This window comes from Bos javanicus, chromosome 29 (genome assembly GCF_032452875.1).
Source record: "Bos javanicus breed banteng chromosome 29, ARS-OSU_banteng_1.0, whole genome shotgun sequence".
In the NCBI taxonomy this organism is placed as follows: domain Eukaryota; kingdom Metazoa; phylum Chordata; class Mammalia; order Artiodactyla; family Bovidae; genus Bos; species Bos javanicus.
Window position 1 is genome coordinate 42,761,076 of NC_083896.1, and position 21,744 is coordinate 42,782,819.

Here is a 21,744-nt window from a genome sequence, read left to right on the forward strand (position 1 = left end):
ATGTTCCCGCAGGCCCTCGAGGGAACTGCCCCCTGGCTTTCCTGGGATGACCTGGATTTAAAACACGCTCTGCTGTGGTCAGACCGGAGGGGCCTGGTTCTGGCTCAGGGAATCTGGCTCCTGGCAGGCACACTGGGCTCCTAGGCTGGGCTGGGCTGCCCCTGCCCTGAGTAGGGGGCTTAGGTTCAGTGGGGGTGGGGAGGCTCAGAGAGGCTGCCCAGGACAGGCCAGGCCCAGACCCCACCACTGATAAGTTATGCAGAGTCCCAGTCATGGCAGAGTCAGGCCAGGACGGGAGACAGGACATCCACACACACTCACACTCCTGCACACAAGGCTCACACCCGTCCCTCTTAACCTGTGGCCTGAGCCGGGCTGAGCGGGGATCTCTGAATGAACCCCACAGCCGCCCCCACCCTACCCCAAACCCCCCTGCTAAGAAAAGCCGTGAGTGGCCGCCACCCGCCCTGCCCAGGGCCTCTTCCTGTGCAGCCCCTGTTCCTCTTGTCCACGTAGACAGGGTGGCCTGTGCTTCCCCTGGGCCCTGGTAGTCATATATGGATGTGAGAGTTGGACCGTAAAGAAGGCTGAGTGCCGAAGAATTGATGCTTTCGAACTGTTGCACTGGAGAAGACTCTTGAGAGTCCCTTGGACTGCAAGGAGATCAAACCAGTTGATCCTAAAGGAAATCAACCCTGAATACTCATTGGAAGGACTGATGTTGAAGCTGAAGTTCAAATACTTTGGCCACCTGATGCAAAGAGCTGACTCTGGGAAAGACCCTGATGCTGGGAAAGATTGAGAGCAGGAAGAGAAGGGAACGACAGAGGATGAGATGGTTGGATGGCATCACTGACTCAATGGACATGAGTTTGAGCAAGTTCCGGGAGATGGTGAAGGACAGGGAAGCCTGGGGTGCTGCAGTCCATGGGGTCACAAAGAGTGGGACAAGACTTAGTGATTGAACAACAGCAACAGCTCTCTGGGGAGGGGGTGAATGCAAAGGAGTGAGAAGCTGGGGTGACAGCCCCTCCTCAAGCCCTCCCCAGCTGAGGAGACCTAGAGACTGTCAGCCTTGCAGCCTGACCTCTGACCCCAGGAAGGAGCCCAGCAGACAGGCTGGCATGGCACTCGGCAGGGACATCTGCTTGGGACCAGCATCAGGAGACGGGCTGGCCCCCTGAGCAGGGCTGGCCAGTGAACAGAAAGACGGTTCCTAGCAGAGAGAGGGTGGCAGGGGTCTCGGAAGCCGTTCCCCTCCTTATGGAGACTGTACCTGCTAGAGACTGCCCACTGTCTCAGGGAGGCAGACCACACACATTGCCCTACTCCCCACCCCCCAGCCAGAGCCTGGGCCTCTCTGTATGCCTCAGTTTCCCCACTACTGTTGACCAAGGGGTTGGACCACTAGGTCCCAAAGGACCCAAGAGCATCATGGCGCTGGGACTCTGAGCCCTGAGACACCTCTAGACTTGGCTATTGAGGGGGCTGGGCGGTGGCACGCCCCCACTCTGCCTGGCTCATTTTCTTCCCACTGTGACTAGCGGGGCTGAGGCATGGAGTGGAGAAATGCCTTGTCCGAGGCCAGGTGGAAGTCAGGATCCACCAGGAGGCAGCCAGACCGTAGAGCGGAAGTGCCCTGGTTCTGGAGGCTGGTGACCTGGGTTCCAATCCTACCTGTTACTTATCGGCTGGGTGCCCCTGGACACCTCACTTTCCTTCTCCGTGCCTCAGTCTCCACACCTGTGAAATGGGCCAACAGAGCACACTTCCCCAGGTCAGTGTGAAGGTATAGGGTGACAGTGTCCAAAATGGGCTCTGTAGGAACCAGCAGTGACTGTGCTTCAGCAATAGGTCAGGCCCTGCCAGCTTCAGGGCCAGGATGCTGGCCCTGCTGGGGGATCTGGAAGTTGGGGGGCTGCACGTGCTAGCCTCTTGCCCGTCTTGGCTGGTAGGCTCACTGGGCAGAGGTTGGTCTCTGACGTCTGCAGCCCGGGTGGGTAGCAGGTGGACAGATGCGGGGAAAGGAGGGCACCCAGACCACTCAGCTGTGATGAGGGTCAGGCTGGAATGTGGGTACCTTGGGGGGATTGGGGAGAACTGAGCCCCCAAGTTCTCCGGGAAGCAGTAGGGTTGGGGGGTGGTAGGAGTGAGAGGGGTCAGGGCCCAGTTGTGAAAAGGCAGAGCGTGGGGCTGGTGAGTTCTGACTCACCTTCTGCCCAGGTGAGTCCCCTGGTATGGGGTCAGGTGGGTTCCCCTTGGTTATTTACTTCCTGGGCACCTCCTGTGTGCCAGTAGAGGCCAGGCACAGGGACCGGTGACTAGATCCCTCCTGGGAGGGCAGCAGCAAGCCCATCACGACTGCCTTTATTGAGTGCTTACTGTCTACGCCACATGCCGCGAAGCGCTATGCCAGGACTCCTTGAGGCTTCACAACAAGCCGTTTTATCAAAGAGAAAAACGAGGCGCAGACAAAGTGACTGGACCAAGATCGCACAGCCAGGACAGGGTCTCTTACCCCTCACCCCCAACACATAAGGAAGGACATGGTGGTCGTGGTCCTAGAGGCAGCAGCCCACAGATTGCACCTGCTACCCAGCCGGCGGTATTAACTGGGTTTGTCCCCCCAACACGCCTCTGAGGTGGGCTATTATTATCCTGATCTTACCCCGGGAGACTCAAACACAGCTGAAGTGAGTCACCCAAGGTCACACCAAGGAAGGGCAACCGGCAAGGCACCCTTGGTCCTTACAGATGCCCTCAAACGGGAAGCCGAGGCAGGGAGGTTCGTCTTCCCTGCTCCCCTCTCTACCTGGCCCCTCCTTGGCTGTGTCCTCTGGGCTCAGAGCCCCCTCTAGGCCGCGGCCCTGCCCTGCACTCGGCTGCCCTCCCTGAGGCCTCACGGTGTGCAGGCGCAGTCTGCCCCTTAACCCTAGTGGGGTGTGAAGACCAGGGGAGGCTGCGGGGAGGGGGGGCCAGGCGGGGCCCTCCTGGCCGGGTCGGCCTCCCAGGGCGTGGGGTCGGCCTGATCGCTGGCAGTGGACCCGCGGGGTGGTGGCATGTGCCGCCCCCTCCTCTGGGTTCTCTGGAGCCAGACGCTGCCCGTGACGTCAGCGGGCAGCCCGCGGGGCCTCGCTGCCCGCCGGGCCGGGAGGAGCTGGCGGTGCGGGGGGCGCGGGCATGGGCGGCCTGCGGTCATGGAGCAATCTCCATTAGGGCCCCGAGTGTGTGGCTGCAGCTCCTGGAATCCTATTAAAAGCTTTTTCATTGTTCCCAGCGATATGCTCCGCTCCGCCGGGACCTGGGCATGTTGATAATTTATTTGTGGAAGGGAAAGGGGCGAAGAGTGCAGGAGAGAGGAGGAAATGTCATTATTTACTCAGCCGGCTTTCTGCAGCGAGGCCCTTTTCGTGGGGCAGCTGGAGGAGGGGCACCCCACTCTCCCCCGACTCAGGAGGTGGGGGGAGCCTGGCCCCATGAGGACGGGACCTGTTGGACCAGGTGCGGCTGGACCTGGCTGACCTGGTGGCCTGGACTGGGGGAGGTGCAGGCCATGTTTCCGGGGCCCTGAAAGGCAGAGGGGGAGACTCGGTACAGTGTCGTTCAGCCCCAGACTCGGTGTGGACTGGGGTGCGGCTGAGCACCTTCTGCCCTGATTCTGGCATGAGTGGGCGCTGCGGCCACCTGGCTGGGTCCTGAGGACGCAGAGTCCAGAGGCGGCTCCGAGGGTCTCCCGGGTGGGGAGGGGGAGCCGGTTGCTGGGAGTGGTGACTCGGGGGCCCCACACCCCTGCAGCCATCAACTGTGTGATTCCCCAAGTCCCTGCACCTCTGGACACCCCAAAACAGGAAGCGGCCTCAGCCTCTCTGGGGGGACGGGAGGGTATTCAGAGCCAGCCATGTGGAAACAACAGCAGTGACTGAGTCCTCACCCTAGGCCCAGAGCTCCCCAGGCATGTCTCACGTGGTCCTCAGAGCATCTCTGTGCCGTGAAGTATCCACTGTCTTATTACATGTGAGGAAACTGAGGCACGGAGGGTTGCGACCACAGAGCTCCCGGGAGGCAGAGGTGGGATCTGAACACTGGCGGTTACTGCCTCTGGTCGGGGCCCCACAGAGACCCGGGTCCCCCTTGGTCCCCAGGCTCCCCTCTTCCAAGGTGAGGGTGCCCCAGAGGAGGGAACAGGGGTCCCCTCCTGCAGACGCCTTCGAGTGTTGAACTTAATGGTCCTCAGGGCCACTGTGGGGCTCAGGCATCCTTTCCTGCCTCACAGACATGGAGACAGAGTCTCAGAGAGGCAGTGTCGTTCGTACCAAGTCAGGGCAGAGTGGGATTTGAACCCAGGCTCTGCATCCCCCATGCTGGCTGCAGGGCCGCCCACAGGGGTGCATCAGGGTAGCCCTGGGCAGTGCTGGCTTTGGGACTAGGACCCACGGAGGGTCAGGCTCCGGACGTCTCTGCTTGGCCCCAAGCCCCCTTCTCACACACTGCTGACCAGCCCGCTCTAAACTGTAGCGGAAGCAGAGTGTGCTATGTGGAAATGTCCCCCATCCCTGCCCTCTAGCAGAGACACTCCCAGACAGTTAAGAATTCATACTCAATCCAGTCACTCGCTGGCTTTCAGATCATCCGTGGCTCCCTGTGTCCTGAAACATGGACCAAAGCCTGGCATTTCAGACCTTCCCAGCCTACCAGCCTCTCCTCCAGACCCTCCCCCACGAGGCCTGCGGACAACATAACTCACACTTCAGCTGTTCCTTGGGTCCAGAAGGCCACCCTCAATCCCCACTTTGGGTGACTGGCCATCTCCAGCGGAAAGCTGCCCCTGACTGCCTGCGGGAACCAGCCCTTCCTGCCTCCCATCCCCCAGCGCTGGGCAGGCCTCCCTGTAACGTAACTCTGGAGTGGAATCTGGGATTCGTTAATTCATCCAAGCAAGGCTTCCTGAGCCTGAGGCTGATTGATAAATGGCTTTCCCTTCACAGCAGCCCTGAGAGTGGGTGGCATTGGCCCATCTTATAAAAGAGAAACCAGAGACTCAGGGAGGCTCCGTCTCCATGCCAAGGTCCCCAGGCTGAGCTGGGGCTGAAGCGGGGTCCAGGTAGGAGTTGTGATGGTCATGATTAGGTGGATTGTGTCTTGCACCTGCTGGGCGCGGGGTGAAGCCTTAAATGCGGGTCTCATTTGACTCTCACAGATGCTCTGGGGGTGGAGGTGGGGACTGCACTTGGAAGGTGCATTCTATAGGTGGGAAAACTGAGGCTAAGAGGAAGGGAAGCCTGGAGGCTGCGCCCTAGCCCCGCGCTGCCTTCCTGCGAGCCTGGGGTGGGAGGCACAGGGCTTTCCCCGTGTTCAGTGTTTCCAGCCTGGAAGTGTCACTTGAGCAGGGAGGTGGGCCAGCTCTCCCCTCCATCCCCCGAGGCCCAAGCTGGCTCTCAGGCTGCAGCCGGCCTTGGCCAGGCATCCTCCGGGGGAGAGGAGGCCGGGGAGGTGGTATGCCCAGCAGCAGGGTGGGCATGGGCCCTCCTCCCCCACGGCAGCTGCCTGCTGGCCCGGTGGCCTCACAGACAGACAAGACTTGTGAGAGCCGGGGGCCTTCAAGGAGAGCTCAGCTCTTGCTGGTAGCTGCTCAAAGGCCTCATTGTGGCAGGAGGGCCCTCCGTGGGCAGCTGCCCCCGCCGCAGGCATAGACAGAGACCGGCCTTTGTGCCAACACACTGCCCCTGCCTTGACCTGGGGTCAGCAGGACAGAGGCTCTTGTCTGCAGGAGGCTGGGGTCTCTGCGGGGAGGGGCTGCCCTGGACTCTCGGATGGCCGGGAGTGGGTGTGGTCAGTCTTGCCCAGACCCAGGAACTCTTCCCAGACCTGGCCCTGGAGGGTGCTGGCCCCTGGCCTGACTCAGGCTTGGGGAGGAGGTGTGGAAGCTGACGGGTTAATTAAAAACAACAACACAATAATCACAGTAATAATGACAACAGCTACTGCTGTTCACAGAGTTCAGTCTGTGTCTGGATCGGCGTGTATGTGTACTGTCTCCTTGATTCCTCAGAGCAGCCCTACAGGCTGTGGATAGTTATCTGTCCCATTTTAGAGATGAGGAAACTGAGGCTCTGTGAAGGTGACATTCGCTGCCTGTCACGTAGCTCTCGGGGGGCCACCGGGACCCGAGCCAGAGCCCATTCTTAAGTGCGTTTCTGCTGAGCACCCAAACGGCCGCGACGGTGCACGGAGGCAGAGTCACTGCCCGCCCCGCAGAGTTCCAAGCCCTCGACCTTGAGCTGCACTGCAGCCCCTTGTGAGGGAGGCCCCGTCACCCCCTTTTAGGGCCCAGGAAACCCCCTCTGGGAGATGTGTGGGTATCTGGCTGGTGAGGGGCAGGCGGCGTCTATTTGGGTTTCCCCTGCGGCCGAACCTGCCACCTTCTCATCCTGAGCTGACTTGGTTTTCCCATCTGTGAAATGGGAGCTGAGCCTGCATGGCACCTTCCTAGGGGACCCCCAGGCGGAATCTTGTCTGTAGGTCCCTTCGTCGCTAGGGCTTGGCTGGGCCTCTCCTCACCACCCCCAGCGCTGCCCCTGGAAGTGTGCCCCAGACTCAGATCCCACAGCCTTGGGGAGGGGGCTGAGCCTCCCCTGGAGCCTGGGGGCCTGGGGATCACTCCCAGCCAGCCTGGGCCTGGATGCCGGATTAGAAATAATTAATGCTATTAATATTCATAACGCGCGGCCTGGTGAAATGGTGAGGGCGATCATCTGCTCTTCCCCTGGGCTCGCTCCCGAGGATGGGCAGTCAGGCTCTCGGGCCCTGACGCCCCAGCACCGCCTGGGCAGGCGCTGGCGACCCCCACGGGGAGCCAGTTGCCGGGCTCCACGTCCTCTGCTCAACCCTGCTGGCTCCCTCCAGGACTCACACCAGCCTGTGGGTGGGGGCAATGGCTACGTTTCCCAAGTGAAGGACCCCAGTCCCAGAGAGACAGGCGGTCCCCGAGGACGCTCAGCTCCCAAGAGGCCGGGCCAGAGCGCGGTCCCATGACGTGACTCTGAGTCCAGTGCTCTCCCTGCCTGCCCACGGAGGGGTAGCCGGCCTGCCGCCCTGGGGGTGGCTGCTGTCCCGTGGGCAGAGTCGCAGGCAGCCCTTGGGAGGACAAGCTGGTCCCAGCCCCGCTCCTTCCTGACCATGTAGCTGTGGATGCATCTGGGCCCACTCCCCCACTGTGTAACCCCCACTCCCAGGGGTCCCCCAGGGAGGAGAGTCCCCGCTCCCAGGGATGGGTGCAGTGAAGGCCACACAACGTTGATGGGGTCACCCAGCTGTTAGACTGAGCAGGTGGCTTTCGGCCGAACCGTGCTGGGTTCTAAGTGGTCCAGCCCCACTCCCGCCCCGCACCTGAGGATTCCCACCCAGGAAGGACAGATTTGCATTATCCAGGACAAACCCTGGGGTGTGGGTCCAGGGGTCTGGGCCCAGGTACTGCGCCTGCCTGGGGAGGGAGGAGACCCCATGGAGGCCTGTCTGTGGGTGCAGCTCCAGAGCCCCAGGTTGGAGTTCCTCTAGCCGCTCACCTGGCCTCCTCTCCAGGCCTCAACTTCCTCATCTGTAACATGGGGCCAGGGATGCAGGGACAGGAGCGTGTGGACAGAAGCTCGTGTCTTGTGGGTGCCTGGTCAGGGAAGGGAAGGGGCTGGGCTCCCCCGGTGAAGCAGCTCTGGGAAGACACCAGCATTGACAGCCCCGTGGACACCCACGTGGGTGATGGGGGGGGGTCTTCAAGTTGGGAAGGGGCAGGGACTCTGGCAGCTTGGCCTCACACTGTTGGTAGTGAGAGCCGAGCTGCGGCCCCGCCCTCCCCAGGGCCTGGCTCTGATGGAGCCTCATCCCTGCTGGGCAGGGGCACCCTCTCTGGAACCTCGCTTCTGGCTCCTGGGCCGGTGGCAGAGCTGTCGGCTGAGCAGGCTAACAGCTGTTTGTAAGGAGGCTAAATCTGTCCGGGGGCCCTGAGCCCCCACCCTGCAGCTTCAGTGTGGGCTTCAGTGTGGGCTGTGAGCTGACGCCCCTGTGCGCCCGGACCTGGGCCTAAATGACTCTGCTCTCTGAGCTCAGGGTCCTTGAGTGCCAAGGTTGGTCCAGGGGGCCAAGGTTGGTGATTTCCTCCCTGCACAGCAGGCTGGGTGGACTGCCTTTAGGCCCTGTCCATCACATGGGCAGGGCTAGGGCCATGGACCCCCAGGGGGCTCCCTCCCACCCCCACGAACACTTATACATCCTAAACCGATGGACAGAGGACCCATGGCCTCTGATCTCACTCCCTTCTCATCCCCCAGGGAATCTGGGGCCTAATTGGGGTCCTTTGGATCTTGCGGGCCACTCCCACCCCATCCCAAAGTCCTGTCTGTCCTTTCTTGGGGGCTTCGAGGAAGGCAGTGAGTGAATATTCCAAGGCCACTTGGTCCCCACGCACCGTGTTACGGTGTTTATGCCATTTCTGCTTGAGAAAGAGGTGGGGGCTGCCCGTGAACTTGGCTGGCGTCTCAGGCAGCGTTTGGGGGAGGAAAGCAGGGTCTCCACACCAGTGCAAATTCCTTCCTTGGTGATGCCCCACCCACCTTCCAGTGAGAAAGAATACACTCCAGGCCAGGGGACGGCTCCAGACAGGCCACCGGAGCCTCAGTTCTGAACCAGGGATGCTCGATTCTGAATCTCAAAGGGCGGCGGGAAGCTTAGATGAATTTGTCATTGTTTACTTGTTAAGTTGTGTCTGACTCTCACACAAATGAAGACTGGTAAAAACCATTTCCGGCATTGGTGCCTTATATTCGAGGAGTTACGAGAATTGTTTTCTGACTGTGGGAAAGGTTTGAAATGTTGACACAAGAGATTAACCTCTTTGGAGGCTGGCAGGATGGTTGGGATCAGAGTGGCACGGAAGCCTCCTTTCCTTACCCACTGCCCTGGGCAGACATGGCTAATCAATCTCAGCACTCTCTGCTGAGCTGGGGAGGGCCTTCCTTCCTGCAAGGGCAAGTTGCCAGGCATCCCTGGCAGGTGTTCTGCGGATGAAGAACGAGGGCTCAGGGACTTCCCTGGGAATGCAGGGGGACCCAAGTTCGATCCCAGGTCAGGGAACTAGATCCCACACGCCACAACTAAGAGTTCGCATGCTGTAACTGAGAAAAGATCCTGGGGACTTAGTGGTTGAGAATCTGGCTTGCTATGCAGTGGACACGAGTTTGATCCCTGGTTGGGAAACTACGATCCCACGTACCGCAGAGCAACTCAACCTGAGCGCCGCAACTACTGGGCCCAGCATGTCACAACTAGAGGGTCGGTACGCAGTGAAAGACCCCGCGCGGCGCAACAAAGACCCGGTGTGCCACATTAAGACCCGACGCAGCCAATTAATGAATTAATATTTTTAAAAAGATCCTACATGCTGCAACTAAGATCCAACACGGAGGAATAAATAAATAAGAATGAATGCCACAATCACCCAGTCTCTAGAGGTGGGACCTAAAGCCAGTTGTCTTGACCCCAGAAGCTTCGTGATCGTGGGAGCTGGTGGTGCACAGGATCCTTGCCCAGATGGCGTTCTGCCACGGTGCCAACAGCCCTGGCTCGAGCTTGCCCAGCTCCCCGTGGGACAGGCACGGTGTGGCCAGGCTCAGCCTCTCTACTGCGGACATCCCTCCCTCCCGGCCTGCTGACCTTTATCGGCTGCAGCCTGCCTGTGCCTCTAATTACGGCCCACTTACATTCTGGGCTCTTAACTGCAGCCAAGCGGTGCATATGAATGTGGGACTTTTGACTCCCGCCTGGCGTGCTGGGCCTGACTGTGGGGTGTGTGGGTGCAGGGTGTGGGGTGTCGCTGAACAGCAGTCACCCGGCTGAAGTAGGCTGGGGATAGTGTCCGGGCCATCCTCTGGGGCTGGGCCCTAGGATGGGCATGCTGGGGGGCCGGGGGGTGCTCCCCTTCTCAGCGCTAGGGCTGCTTCTGTGTAGCTTCGTGCCTTGCTAGGAGGTAGTTCTGCGGGCTTCCAGGTTACCCTTTTAATTAAGCCAATTAATTAGTGTCTTTAATGAAGCAGATTAACCAGGCTGGGCTCTGCAGACGGGGCTGTCACAGCCCACGGCTTCCTGCAGGTTGGGATCTGGAGGTGGCTGCCAGACCAGGCCTGCGGTCCTGAGGGCCTGAGATGCGGGGTCAGGGATGTCCGTGCGCCCTGTGGGAGTGTGGCCAGGAACCCAGGCCTGGATAGGGGCGGGCAGGCAGGGCCAGTCTGAGGCCACACGGATGCTTCTGGATCCAGATGCCTCGGCACACATGGCCCCAGAGCTGGATCAGGTTGGGGGAATGCAGGGATCCTGCCTGGGGGTGGGGGTTCAGGGGAATCAGAGTCCCTCTCTGGCTGCTCCCGGGCTGGCCCTACAGCCGCTGGCTCCAGAGCCCCTCACTTGCCTGCAGGTGGGGAAGGAGATGGAGAGGGGAAGGGTCTGTTCAGGGTCACCCGGGAGCTAGCAACAGGGCTGAGATGTGAGGCCACATCCTGGGGTCCTTCCACACCATCCTGCCCACCTCGCCCATGGCCTGGGGGGGGCGTCCTCACCAAGTGCTTCCTGCCCACTGGGCACCGTTTGAGTGCTCCACCCAGGTGGTGCCCCTGACTCTTATCTCCAGCCCAGTTCAGGAAGGGAGACCTGGCCCCGGGTGGCAGGAGGTGCCCCAGCCTGTGAAAGTCCCGGCCTTCCCCCACCAGGCAGGAGAGAGGAGCCAGGTGGTAGCTGGGGTCAGAGGGCAGGTCTCAGCTCAGAGAGGAGCTTTGGGAAGAGACCAGGGAGACAGGCACCCAGGGAGATGGTCACCCACCGGTGTGAGCACCCACAGCCGAGGGCACGGGGCAGTGTGGACCTCCAGAGCGGGGCGATGGCACCACTCCAGGACGGCCGAGCCGTGTAGAGGCCACTGGCTCAGCCACGACAGGAGAGATTTAGGTTAGACAGAAGAAGGACCGCCTGACAGCAGGGATTATTAACAAGTTTGCGAAGAAGGCAGCTGCTGCTTCCCCAGGAGGCTGCGCTCAGCAGCGAGCTTGATGATCTGAGAGCTTTGGGAAACACGCTGCCCTACAAACGCCGGGCGGTGTTTCCAGCAGATATCAACAGAGGGGCCGCTGGGCTCCCCGGAGGGTGCCCTCAGGACCTCACCCCTTTCATCCCCTCTCAGGCCAGAGATGCCTGACAGGGTATAGGCTAGCAGCCAGCCATTGAGTCCCAGAGAGTCTTCGGGCCAAGGGCAAGCCATGGAACCTTCCTGGGCCTCAGTTTCCTCATCTCTTAAATGGGCAAGTCCTTCCTGGGGAGAAAGATGACCTCGTCTGTCACTTCTCAGAGAAGACAGAAATTCCCCTCTTCTTGCTACCTACCCAGTTTCTAAACTCTTGCTCCTGGTCTCCACCCCTGCCTGGCCAGCCCTTTCCTTCCTACCTTGAGGGGTCTTCCCTTTGAAATTCCTCTTTTCTTGAGTGGCCAGCCCTCCTCAGATAGCATTTTCCAGGCAGCTTTTAAGGACTTTGAGTGCCTCCTGTTAAAAACATTCCCTGGGACTTCCCTGGTGGCCCGGTGGTTAGGAATCCACCTTGCAACACAGGGGACGTGAGTTTGGTCCCTGGTTGGGGAACTAAGATCCCACATGCCACTGAGCTGCTGAGCCTAGGCGCCACAACTGGAGAGCCCATGAAACACCCTGTATGATGCAATGAAGATCTCATGTGCCGCAACTAAGACCCAACACAGCCAAATAAATAAACAAACATAAAAAAAACCTTCCCTGAACCTCCTCTTTCCCTCTAGCTGCAGCCTTCTTTCTCTCTTCCCCCTCACAGCTGAATTTCTTGAAACAGTTGATGAATCTCCCACCTGCCACTTCCCAACGCACTGAAGTCTGGCCGCCACCTGCCTTTTCTTTTCTGTGCTGACGTGGCCTCCTCCAGGAAGCCTTCCCTACTTCACTAGTCCTGATCCAGAAGCTGACCCTCATTCACAGCCAACTGATGTGACCTGAGAGCAGCCTTAGGCCTTAGCTGTCCCCGAATCTGCTGTGCCCCACACAGGGAGCCTGGCCTGGATGAGGTGCTCCCGTGGGACCAAAGCAGGGGTGCAGGGCAGCTCTGTCCTCCATCATCTCGTTTACCTTGAGAGGGAAACTGCGGGGTGGGCAGAAGACAGGACCAGGAACAAGCGCCATCATCACACGCAAAGACACCTCTTTAAATACCAGCTGGAAGCAGCCTGGTTTCTGGGTGGGTGGAGTTGCCCTTCATTAGCAGGAACCACAGGGGACAGGAGCTTTGCACAGCCTGGGGGTGGGGAGGGGAGGCAGAGCCTGAGCTGGGGTGGGAGCAGGCAGCTCAGGGTCTGCCTGTCCCCCTCGCACATGGCCCCCCGAGTAGGGTCCAGGAGGAGCTAGGGGGCACCTCGCCCGTGTCCTTGCCCAGCACTGGGCATAAAGTGACATTTTCTATCTATAGCGCGCCTCCTACCCATTGTCTGTCCCCGCCAGGCAGCGAGCTCTGCAGAGGCAGGAGCCCCAGCTCTCTCCTGGTCCCCAGGGCCTGGCACGTTAGACCAGCAGTAAACGTCCACGGACGGATGGCTGGAGGGTGGGTCTATTCCCCGCTCCCCTGCACTGCTTCAGCTCCCCCTCCTTACACAGAGCGCTGGTCCGGGTCAGTTCTTAGCACCAGGCCTGGCTCGTGACTGCTGGGGTGTGCTCCTGTACCCCCAGAGCAGCCTGGATGCAGCTGAGTGGGGACACGCTGGATCCCACCGACAGCCACAGGGGCTGGGCACTTGGGGAGCTCTGTGAGCAACTGGGTCCCCAGGAGACATTATCAATCCTCCCCGGGTCTTGGGCCGCCCATCCACAAAATGGGACCACAGCTTGTCCTCCCTGTGGGGAAGGGTTGCCAGACGGATGCATTAGAGGACTAAAGGGACCACAGCCCGCTTTGCTCTCAGCCTGGGGGCCATCCAGCCCTGGGTGCCCCCACCTGTTTGGCTTCACAGAAGGGGCAGAGGGAGCTGGATCTCAGCCCTGTTCTGCAGGCACCCCCTCCACCTCCCCGGGAAACCCGCTGCCCTTCCCCAGCCCTCCCTCCGCATGGCTTCCTGCTCCCTCCCCAGGCTTCAGCAACAGAAGGAACGGCCCCTCCCTCCTAGTGGAAATTCACACCCACAGCCCAACCAAGCTGTCTGCAGGGAGGAGGGTGGTGAGGAACGGGGAGCAGCTGCACAAACAGGAGGCTCCACGAGAGAGTGGACAGACGGACGGGGAGACGGAGCCCGGGTCTCCATCTGTGAGTGACAGCCGGGGGCCAGGTGGGTGCCAGCCCCACCCGGCTCCCGGCCCAGCCCTCGTGGGGTTCCGGGGGGAGGTCCTGAATGTGGTGGCAGTGGCCGGGCTGGTTGTGGTGAAGATGCCAATAGGTTGAGGGACAGAGGGGGCCCCGGGGTCCCAGTTGACCACTGGGGACAACTGAGAACACAGTGGGGGTGCTAGGCCAATCCTGGGGTCTCCATGAGTTGGTGCTGGGGTGGTATGAACCGGCTGAGGCTCTGAGTGAGGGTCCTGTCCCGCCCCCTGCGAAGGTTCCCAGCCTGTCTTATAAATACTATGCTCCCGGACTCAGGGCTCCAGGCTCGTGGCTGGGTCCACACTCCAGGTGCACTGCCACAAGGACAGGCCCAGCCTTCCCACCCCAGGACCCCTGCCCAGCCCAGGCCTGCCTGGCCTTCCTTCTGGTCTCTGCTGCCATGCCACCTCCTCCAAGAAGCCTCCCTTAGTCACCCTGCCACCAGGCCTCTCCCTGCAGGCCAGTCTGCACCACACCGCTTATCACTAAGCCTGCTCTCAGCATGCCCATCAGGTGACCCTGGGTCGCCCCTGTGCCACTCTTGGCCTCAGCGAGCTGCTAGTTTATAAGGCTGGCAGGTCTCTGGGGCGAGCTGGCTGGAGGCTGAGTTTAGGGGAGGGGACAGCCTACTGCAGTTCCTCCTAGTTCCCCCATCTGTGGACCGAGAAAGTGAGGTTCCTGTGCTCAAGCCAGAGGACTGGCAGAACCCTCGTCTGCCCTGTTCGTGCACGGCTCCAGCTTGATCAGCAGTTTCATGAGGGGGAATCAGAGCTCGTGGGAAGTGACCACTTGGTGCCAGCTCTAGGACAGAGAGAGGAGCCAGCCAGACCCCCGATCCCAGTCCAGGGGAAGCTCCCGGGGAGTCAGGGCTCTCTGGGGCCAAACAGACCATCATGGCCTCTTTTCAGGCGAAGAGAGAGGGGCGGAGGGGCGAGATCCTGAGGCCATCTGGCCCCTCTCTGTCTGGATAAGGGAAGGGGACTCTCATATGAAGGACAGAGACTCTTACACGAAGGAAGGGGACTCTTACACGACTCGGGGAGCCCCAGAGGGCACTTAAGCGTGTGTCCTTAAGGCAACCCCGCCCAGCACCCATCATCCCGAGGGCCACGGTGGAGGGGGGCTGTGGGAAGGTGTCCCCCATGCAGGGACCTTCCCAGAAAGGAGGGCCTGACACTCAGGGATGCTGGAGCATTTGCGGGAGGAGGGGGGCGGGGACCGTCCCTTGCTGGGCATTGACTCCGAGCTCAGCGCTGTCTGAGCCTTCGGTCCGGGAGTCCGCTGAGTTCTCACAACCACGCGGACAGATGCAGAAGTGGAGGGCCAAACTGGTGAAGGCACAGCATTTGAACTCAAGTCGGGTCCAATTCCAGAGCCAGTTTCTCGTTCCTGCGTGCCACCCCCGGGCCTCTGTGGCGCACACGGTGCGCCCAGGTGCCCCCCACCCCCCCATCGCTGGTCTGGAAGGGCGGCCGGGTCCTCCTGGGCCCGCTGTCCCCGCCCCGGCCTGTGCCGGCCCTCCTGGGCCCGCCATCCCCGCCCCGGCCTGTGAGCCACGGCGTGATCAGCTAATATCGGGCGGTGCCGTGTGCACTTGCAAGCCCATTAGCGTCCTGTTTTCCTAATACATGACAGACTATCACAGCCCCCAGTGGCGCTGCGTTTCTGAGCACTGTCCACCCACGGAGTTATGAATCCTCTCCTTCGGAGGCTGGCAGAGGGAGCGAGGCAGCTGAGCGGGGTGACCCGCTCGTTCTCCCCTGAGGGAACCCTGAGATGGGGCGGCCGGGGACCCAACTGTGTGCCCCTCACTTCTCACCTCGGCTCCTGGCCTGAGTACTCCTGACACTTAGGAGAAGAGGCAGCCCTGGGCAGGGCTCGGCCTGGACAGTAAGGTGGAGGTGAGGAGAGCCGGACCTGGTGACTGCTGCCCTGTATGCCAGGCCTGGCCGGGGGTGGGGGCGCACCTGTGCTGCGTACCTGGATGGTGGCTATCAGGGCAGGCCTCTCCCTCGGCAGCTGCCTGGTCCTTTCTGGCAGGGGCAGCAGATGCCCCCCCAGGCCCCGAGATGCTGTGAGGACACCAGGGAGGGGGGCAGCGGGGAGCCAGCAGCTGTTGGGTGTAGTGGGCAGGGCCCTGTAATTGGGCAGCCTGTTCCCAGATAAGGCGGATGACACTGAACAGCTTCCCGCTCCACGCGGCCTGCGGCCGCTCATTTCCTGCTCCCGCAGCCGGCGATGCCAATTACCTCGCCTCCTGCTCGCCAGCGGCGGCTTCTGGGGCTGCCAGACGATTCCTCTGTCATCGGCCAGGCCTGGATCCTCTCTGGAGAGCAGGCAGGCGGGTTTGGAGAGGGCCGCAGCGGGGTGAGTGGGGCCAGCAATGGGGATGGGGGCGGTAGCGGGCATGGTGAAGGTCGGGGTGTGACCCAGACCCAGGCCATCCCGGGAAGGCCCATTTCTTTCCCAGCCCCACCCCCAGAGCGGGTTCACCATTTGCTGAATGGGCTAAGGAGCTGGCGCGCTGGCATGTGAACAGAACGGACAGAGCTTTGCCCACCCCTGGCTTTCCAGTAGCATTCCCCAGTCTTGCCACTCCCCCATGACCCAGCCTGCTTTCTCTCTCTCCTGGGCGCCCCCCACCCCAGACGACCCTGAACATGTCACTGACCCCTCGGCATGCACTATCTGTAAAGTGGGGTGATGGAGGCAGTGCCCTGGCAGCAGGTGAGATGAGAGCTCAGGGTGGAGAGGGCAATTTCCTGCCTCAGCGCCCCACAATCGAGCCATGCCTGTTCGATGAGTTCGGGTACCCATTTTACACTGGGTAAACTGAGACTCCGGGCTTCCCAGGTGGCACTAGTGGTAAGTGCTGCCAATGCAGGAGACACAAGAGACACACGTTCGATCCCTGTGTCGGGAAGACCCCCTGGAGGAAGGGCATGGCTACCCACTCCAGTATTCTTGGCTGGAGAATCCCATACAGAGGAGCCTGGCGGGCTACAGTCCACGGGGTTGCAAAGAGTCGGACAGGACTGAAGTGACTTAGCATGTAAACTGAGGCTCACCCAGGGGTTTGACTAGTGCTAAAGGTCCACGTGGAGTAGCCCCTGGTCCTTCTCCTCTGATGTGAGCCCTCCAGAAGACAGACCTGGGAGAAGAGAGAGGGAAAGGGCAGCTGGTTTGAGAGGAGCAAAGGTTGGCTCCAGACCACCATCACCCTGAGGGGGAGGTGGGAGAAGCACCTATGAGGTATGGTTTGTGAAGACGGAACACGCAGGTTCCAGCTCCACTTACGATGGCTGTGTCCAGCCACTGACTCCAGGGGTGGCGAGCCCCCAAGAAGGGTGGCACCAAGAGGGGTACTTGTATAGGGGGTGGGAGATGACCTGTTCTGTGGGGGCATTCCCGGGGCCTTCCACAGCTGGGCCAGGCGAGGTCTGGGTCCCCCACCCATACCTGCCTGCAAGGCACCCCCACTCTGACTGGAAGAACAGAGGCTGTGGGCAGGGAGGTGCCTAGATAGAGGGCCTGTGGGGGCAGCCCTGCGGTGGAGCACATAGGGAACCCGAGGTCTAGGCCCAGAGATGGGTAGGTCACCCGGCAGCTCCAGGCCCATCAAACTGAGGCCTTCCTCTCCAAGGTGTTTGGAATGCGCATTCGGAGATGGAGCCCCGGCGAGCTCTGCTGGCCTTGGGGCGGGGCTCCAGCCACCGGCCCCGCCCCCCCCCCACCCCCCGCCCCTAGCGCCCCGACTGGGTCCCGGGTGGCCCCACAGGCCGGGAAGGGCTAGGAGGCGCAAGGATGGCTAGGGGCCCCCTCCCACACGGCGTGGGGAGGGGGAAGCGGGTGACCAACTCCCTAAGGGGCAACTAACAGACCAATTAAGCTGCCAATAAAAATTTTAATCAAGTAATAATGCACCTTACTTTGTTTAATTAGTGTTCTGTCAAGTGAATGAATATTTAAGGCGCGGGTGGCGGTGCCAGCATCTGCCCAGCGGGCAGAAAGGCCGAGCCCACATTTCAATCGTCCTGACAGCTCTCCGCCCAGGGCACCGATTGCCGATACCGCCACCCTGGAGGCCCAGGGGCTGCACTCCCCCGCCTCAATTTTCTCATCTGTCAAATGGGAGCAAGAGTCCAGGCGAGGTCTAACAGTCCTTAAAAAAAAAAAAAAAAAAAACCTTGATTTTTTTTTTTTTTTTCTGGAATCCCAGAGTTCCAAGTGGGTGCGGAAGGCCTGAGACCGCAATGTGCTATCCCCAAGTTTACAGCGCCCAGGACGCCCAGAGTCTGTCAGAGGTGTGGCTACAAGGTCAGAACAGTGTGCGCCTGGTGGGAGTACCCGGAGAAGACCCCAGCCCCGCGATACCCTGGGAGGTGGCCCCTCCACACCCCCCAAGCCGTCCTCAGGCCTGTGAGATCCAGGCAAGGACTGTCTAGGCTATCCTTTCATTCATTCAGCTTGGGGGCTTGATCTCTGTGCCCCGCCCAGTGTATCTTTCCTGGGACAATTCAGGACGTGCGCTGCATCTCCAAGGCCGGGTCTTGGAACGCTGCCCCCGGTCGCTCCCCTTCCCCACGCCTCTCGGCCACGGCGGGTGTGGGCGGCGGACCCGAGCCCTTGGCGCCCAGCGTGTCAGCCCGCCCACCCTGCGGGGCTTATTTGCATACTCATACCCTGGGCGGGCATGCGCATCGCATCGTCTCCGGGTGGGCGGCGGGGTATCCTTTACCCGAGGCCTGTTCCTCCCTTTTCTTCATGGAGAGTGCCCGGCGCCCCTCCACCGCTCTCCCCAACCACCTGAGAGCCTCGTGCTGGAAGGACTTTGGTAATTATTTGTTTCAGTTGAGCTGTTTTCAGTCTAGGCTAGGCTGAGTCTTGTAATGAGTATGGATTTGCCAGTAAATAAGTCCCCCGCTTCTAACCCCTGTAATAAATGCATTTGGAGTAATCTGGCGATCACGCGGTGTAATTGCTGGCTGTCAGGGCAGATGGATGCGCCGCGCGCTGACTTTGCTGCCGTCCGCCCTTCCTTCACGCTAGGCCTCCGTCCCGCCCCCAGCTGGAGGTGAGGGCCCTTCTGCTAGTGGAGAGGAGCAGGCCTGGCCTGCTGCGACGCCAGGCCAGCCTCCGGAGCCTCGGGTCACTCCTTGCGCCGGCTCGGGCTTTCTAAGTCATCTGCCTCTAACACCGTAGCCAGGGCCTTGTTCGAAATGCATGGTCCTGGGTGTTGCCCCCCCCCCCCCGCTCCCCCCCCGCCCCCGGCCAATTTGCAGGATTGAATTATCTGTGGGTGGGATAATCTGCATTTTAAAACATCTTTCTAGGCCCCAGTTTAGGCAGCCGGGGCACTTTTACAAGCATCCCTTAGTGGAATATCAAGTCCAGTTTACTTTTCAAAGGAGTAACCAACACACCCAGGTACCTGGCCACCCCATCACCCATCCTTTCCAGTCCTTCTGTTGGCTAACTTGCCAAATACTGCCTTGCTCATGCCTCTGAGACTCTGTCCAAGCCTCTGCGTGGCATGCCTTGGCCCCTTCTCTACCTGGATGACTGCCTGGCCTTGCTCAAAGGCCCCCTCTTAAGTAAAGCCTTCTCCAACTTCCCTAGACAGGGGTCCCTCCTCTTCACTCCTCCGGCTGGGCATGCAGTTGTCTTCCTACACAAGCGCCTGGTCCCGCCACCCTATGAAGGCTGCGCCTTCCCCTTGCTTCTCCAAGCAGCCCCCTGCACCCTGCACAGTGCCTGGCATGCAGTAGGCGCTCAATCACGGAACAAGTGATGAGCCGAGTTTGTGGGCCGACTTGGACTGGGCTTATCTCGAATCCCAGGTCTCCTATCTGCCAAGTCCTCCGCCCACACCCTGGGACCACCTGGATGTGGACAGGGCACATCCCACCACCTACGAGGCTGAGGGAAATGTCACAGGTTCCAGCCAGTTCGGCCCAGCCTCCTCCTGCATGCTGGCACCCACACTGGGGTGAGAGTGAGGTTCTTGAAACAACTCGGTCAGCACGTCCTGAACACCCACCCCGTGCAGGCTCGGTTCCAGGCGTGGGGTGGGGGGTGGGGGTGGAGCCACACTGACAAGCTGTCATTCCATGAGACTTGCACATGGACACCCCAGCCGCAGGGGGACAAGGCCCCACCTCCTGCCCTCCCTCCTCGCGCTGACGAGGTTAAGCTGGTGGGAGGGCTCAGGAGCTCAGTCGCTGTGGTGCAGTCTCCTTCCGAATGGAGTCTTTCAGTGCAGTGTGGGCAATGGAAAGGCCACGGCTGAGTGGTCGAGGGCACAGACGCAGGAGCGGGGCGGACGCAGGCTCTGTGTGCCCTGGGGCTGGTCGCTGAACCGCACTGTGCGTCAGGTTCCTCACCAGAGCAGTGTGGAGAGTGTTCCTCCTAGGGTTAATATTGCCCGCGGGAGTTAACAGTTATAAACACCTGGAAGACTGCCTGTTCTTTGGAAGTGCCACTCGTGCGTCAACTAAAAACACCCCGCATCTATAGCAGATGTCAGGGCAGCCCAAGGAATGAAGGAAGGAGAGGAGGAAGACTCGCAGGGGAGGGGACGTTCTGCTTCTTCCTGAAGGATCAACAGGAGTTCACCAAGGCATGAGAGGAGGGCAGTCAGTCTCCAGGCCCCCAAGAAGCCCCCATTACTGGCCAGTGACCCTCCCAGCAGCTCTTTCCCCTCTGCTTGCTGAAACCCTTGTGGGAATAAAACCCCCTGGACATGAGTGAGGGGTGGGTGACATGGGTCTGTGTGCCAGAGGGGGCGGGAAGTGGTGGGTAGCAGGGACAGGCCTCGCCGTGTGCTGAATCCGGCTCCCCTTACACGGGCAGCGAGGCTGGTTCTCTCGCCTGCCTGTCAGCCAGCAATCATGTTTAATAAAGGCCCCAAATTAGACAGCCGAGCATAAGCACCTTCGGTCTAACAATGCAATTAGCACAGACAAAGCCTCCCGCTTCCTCCCTGGCCCCAGAGAGGGTGGCAGAGGGCAGGGGACGAGCCGGGCCCTCCCCAGCGAGCTGTGGAGAGGTTTGAAAAGGAACCGGTGATAGACGAAGAGGTGACAATGAATCGCATCCCAGTGACGGCGCCCCTTGTTGTCAGGCGGCCGCGGGGAGAGAGCGCATCTCGATGGATCTTTGTAGGTTATCTGGCTTTGAACAGGGACACCCACACATATCTGAGGTGTGCCCTCTGAGCCCCTCAGTCTCTCTGAGCCCCTCTGTCCTGCATCTTCTCTCTTGTCTTCTGAGGACAGATGCAGGCTGGGTTTACATGAATAAAACATCAGCAAAGTGGGGGGGAAAATTCCCAAACTGCACAGCCTGGGCTTGGGGGACAGAAAGCAAGCAAGCAAGCGATGCCAGCTCCGTGTGCAGCCCTGCGGGTGCCAGGGGTAGGTATCTCACTCAGGGAGGGTCTGCTTGTTCTGGGTAGATGTGTCCAGTGCCTCTGGCTCCACAGGGAGGGGGCCTGGGGCCTGGGAGGCTAATCCGTGTCCACAGTGGGGCCGGGGCCCCAGGGGCCTGACTCCTTAACTTTGGCCTTCTGCAACTGGAACAAGCGGTCTCTTGTTTTCTCTTGGCCAAGTTGCCAGAGCCCTCCGGCCTCAGGCCTGCCCTGGCTGGGCCTGTGGGCCGGGTGTGTGTGTGTGCGTGACACACACGAGACCTGCTGGCTGGTTGTGGCGTCTCCTCTCCAGCCCCGTGAAAACCCAGAGCGCGTCCCGACAGCGTCAAGAGCAGGGGCAGAGGGTGCGGCCTCTGGCCAGACATGGAACAGTCCAGAGTAGAGAGCACTCAGCTCCCCGCTCCCCTTTCCCCTGCCTCGCCAGAAGGCAGCGAGGCCTGACACCCATTCCCAGAGAAGGCTGGCGGAGAGGGGGCTGCCAGACAACACCCGGGGCACTCATGGCCAGGAGCCCAGAGTTTCACTGAGACCCTAATCAATCATGTGTTCATTCCTTCCTTCCTTTCCTTCAATCACCGAGTGCCTCCAGAGCCCACCCAGGACACGCCAGCCAGGCAGGAGGGACACCGTGGTCCCTGAGATGGATTCGGGTCCTGTCCTCCCCCCTGCCCAGTGCAGTCTAGTGGGGGGACAGGCCAGACATGGGGCAGTGACGGTGCTTGGGACATGGACTGTCACGAAGGAAACCGTTACAGGCGCCCGGCGTGGGGCTCCGAAAGGCTTTCCAGAGCAGAAGTGGGCTAGACGTGGATCTGGAGGTGCGGCGGTGGTGCTGGCCGAGGAAAGGGCTGCAGGACAGCATTTCAGGAGAAGGGCCAGGGTAGGAGAGGCTCAGTGGTGAAGGGGCAG

The 21,744-nt window shown here is 60.7% G+C and overlaps 1 protein-coding gene and 1 long non-coding RNA gene across 3 annotated transcripts in view; one reads left to right on the forward strand and one right to left on the reverse strand.

Moving 5' to 3' along the window:
* MACROD1 (mono-ADP ribosylhydrolase 1) overlaps positions 1–21,744 on the reverse strand; it is a 154,373-nt gene that overhangs the window by 40,142 nt on the left and 92,487 nt on the right. The gene's annotated exons all lie outside the window — the stretch shown is intronic.
* Positions 12,992–18,363, forward strand: LOC133241370 (uncharacterized). Its single transcript, XR_009734584.1, has 2 exons — positions 12,992–13,371; positions 17,626–18,363. It is a non-coding gene; the product is annotated as an uncharacterized LOC133241370 (long non-coding RNA).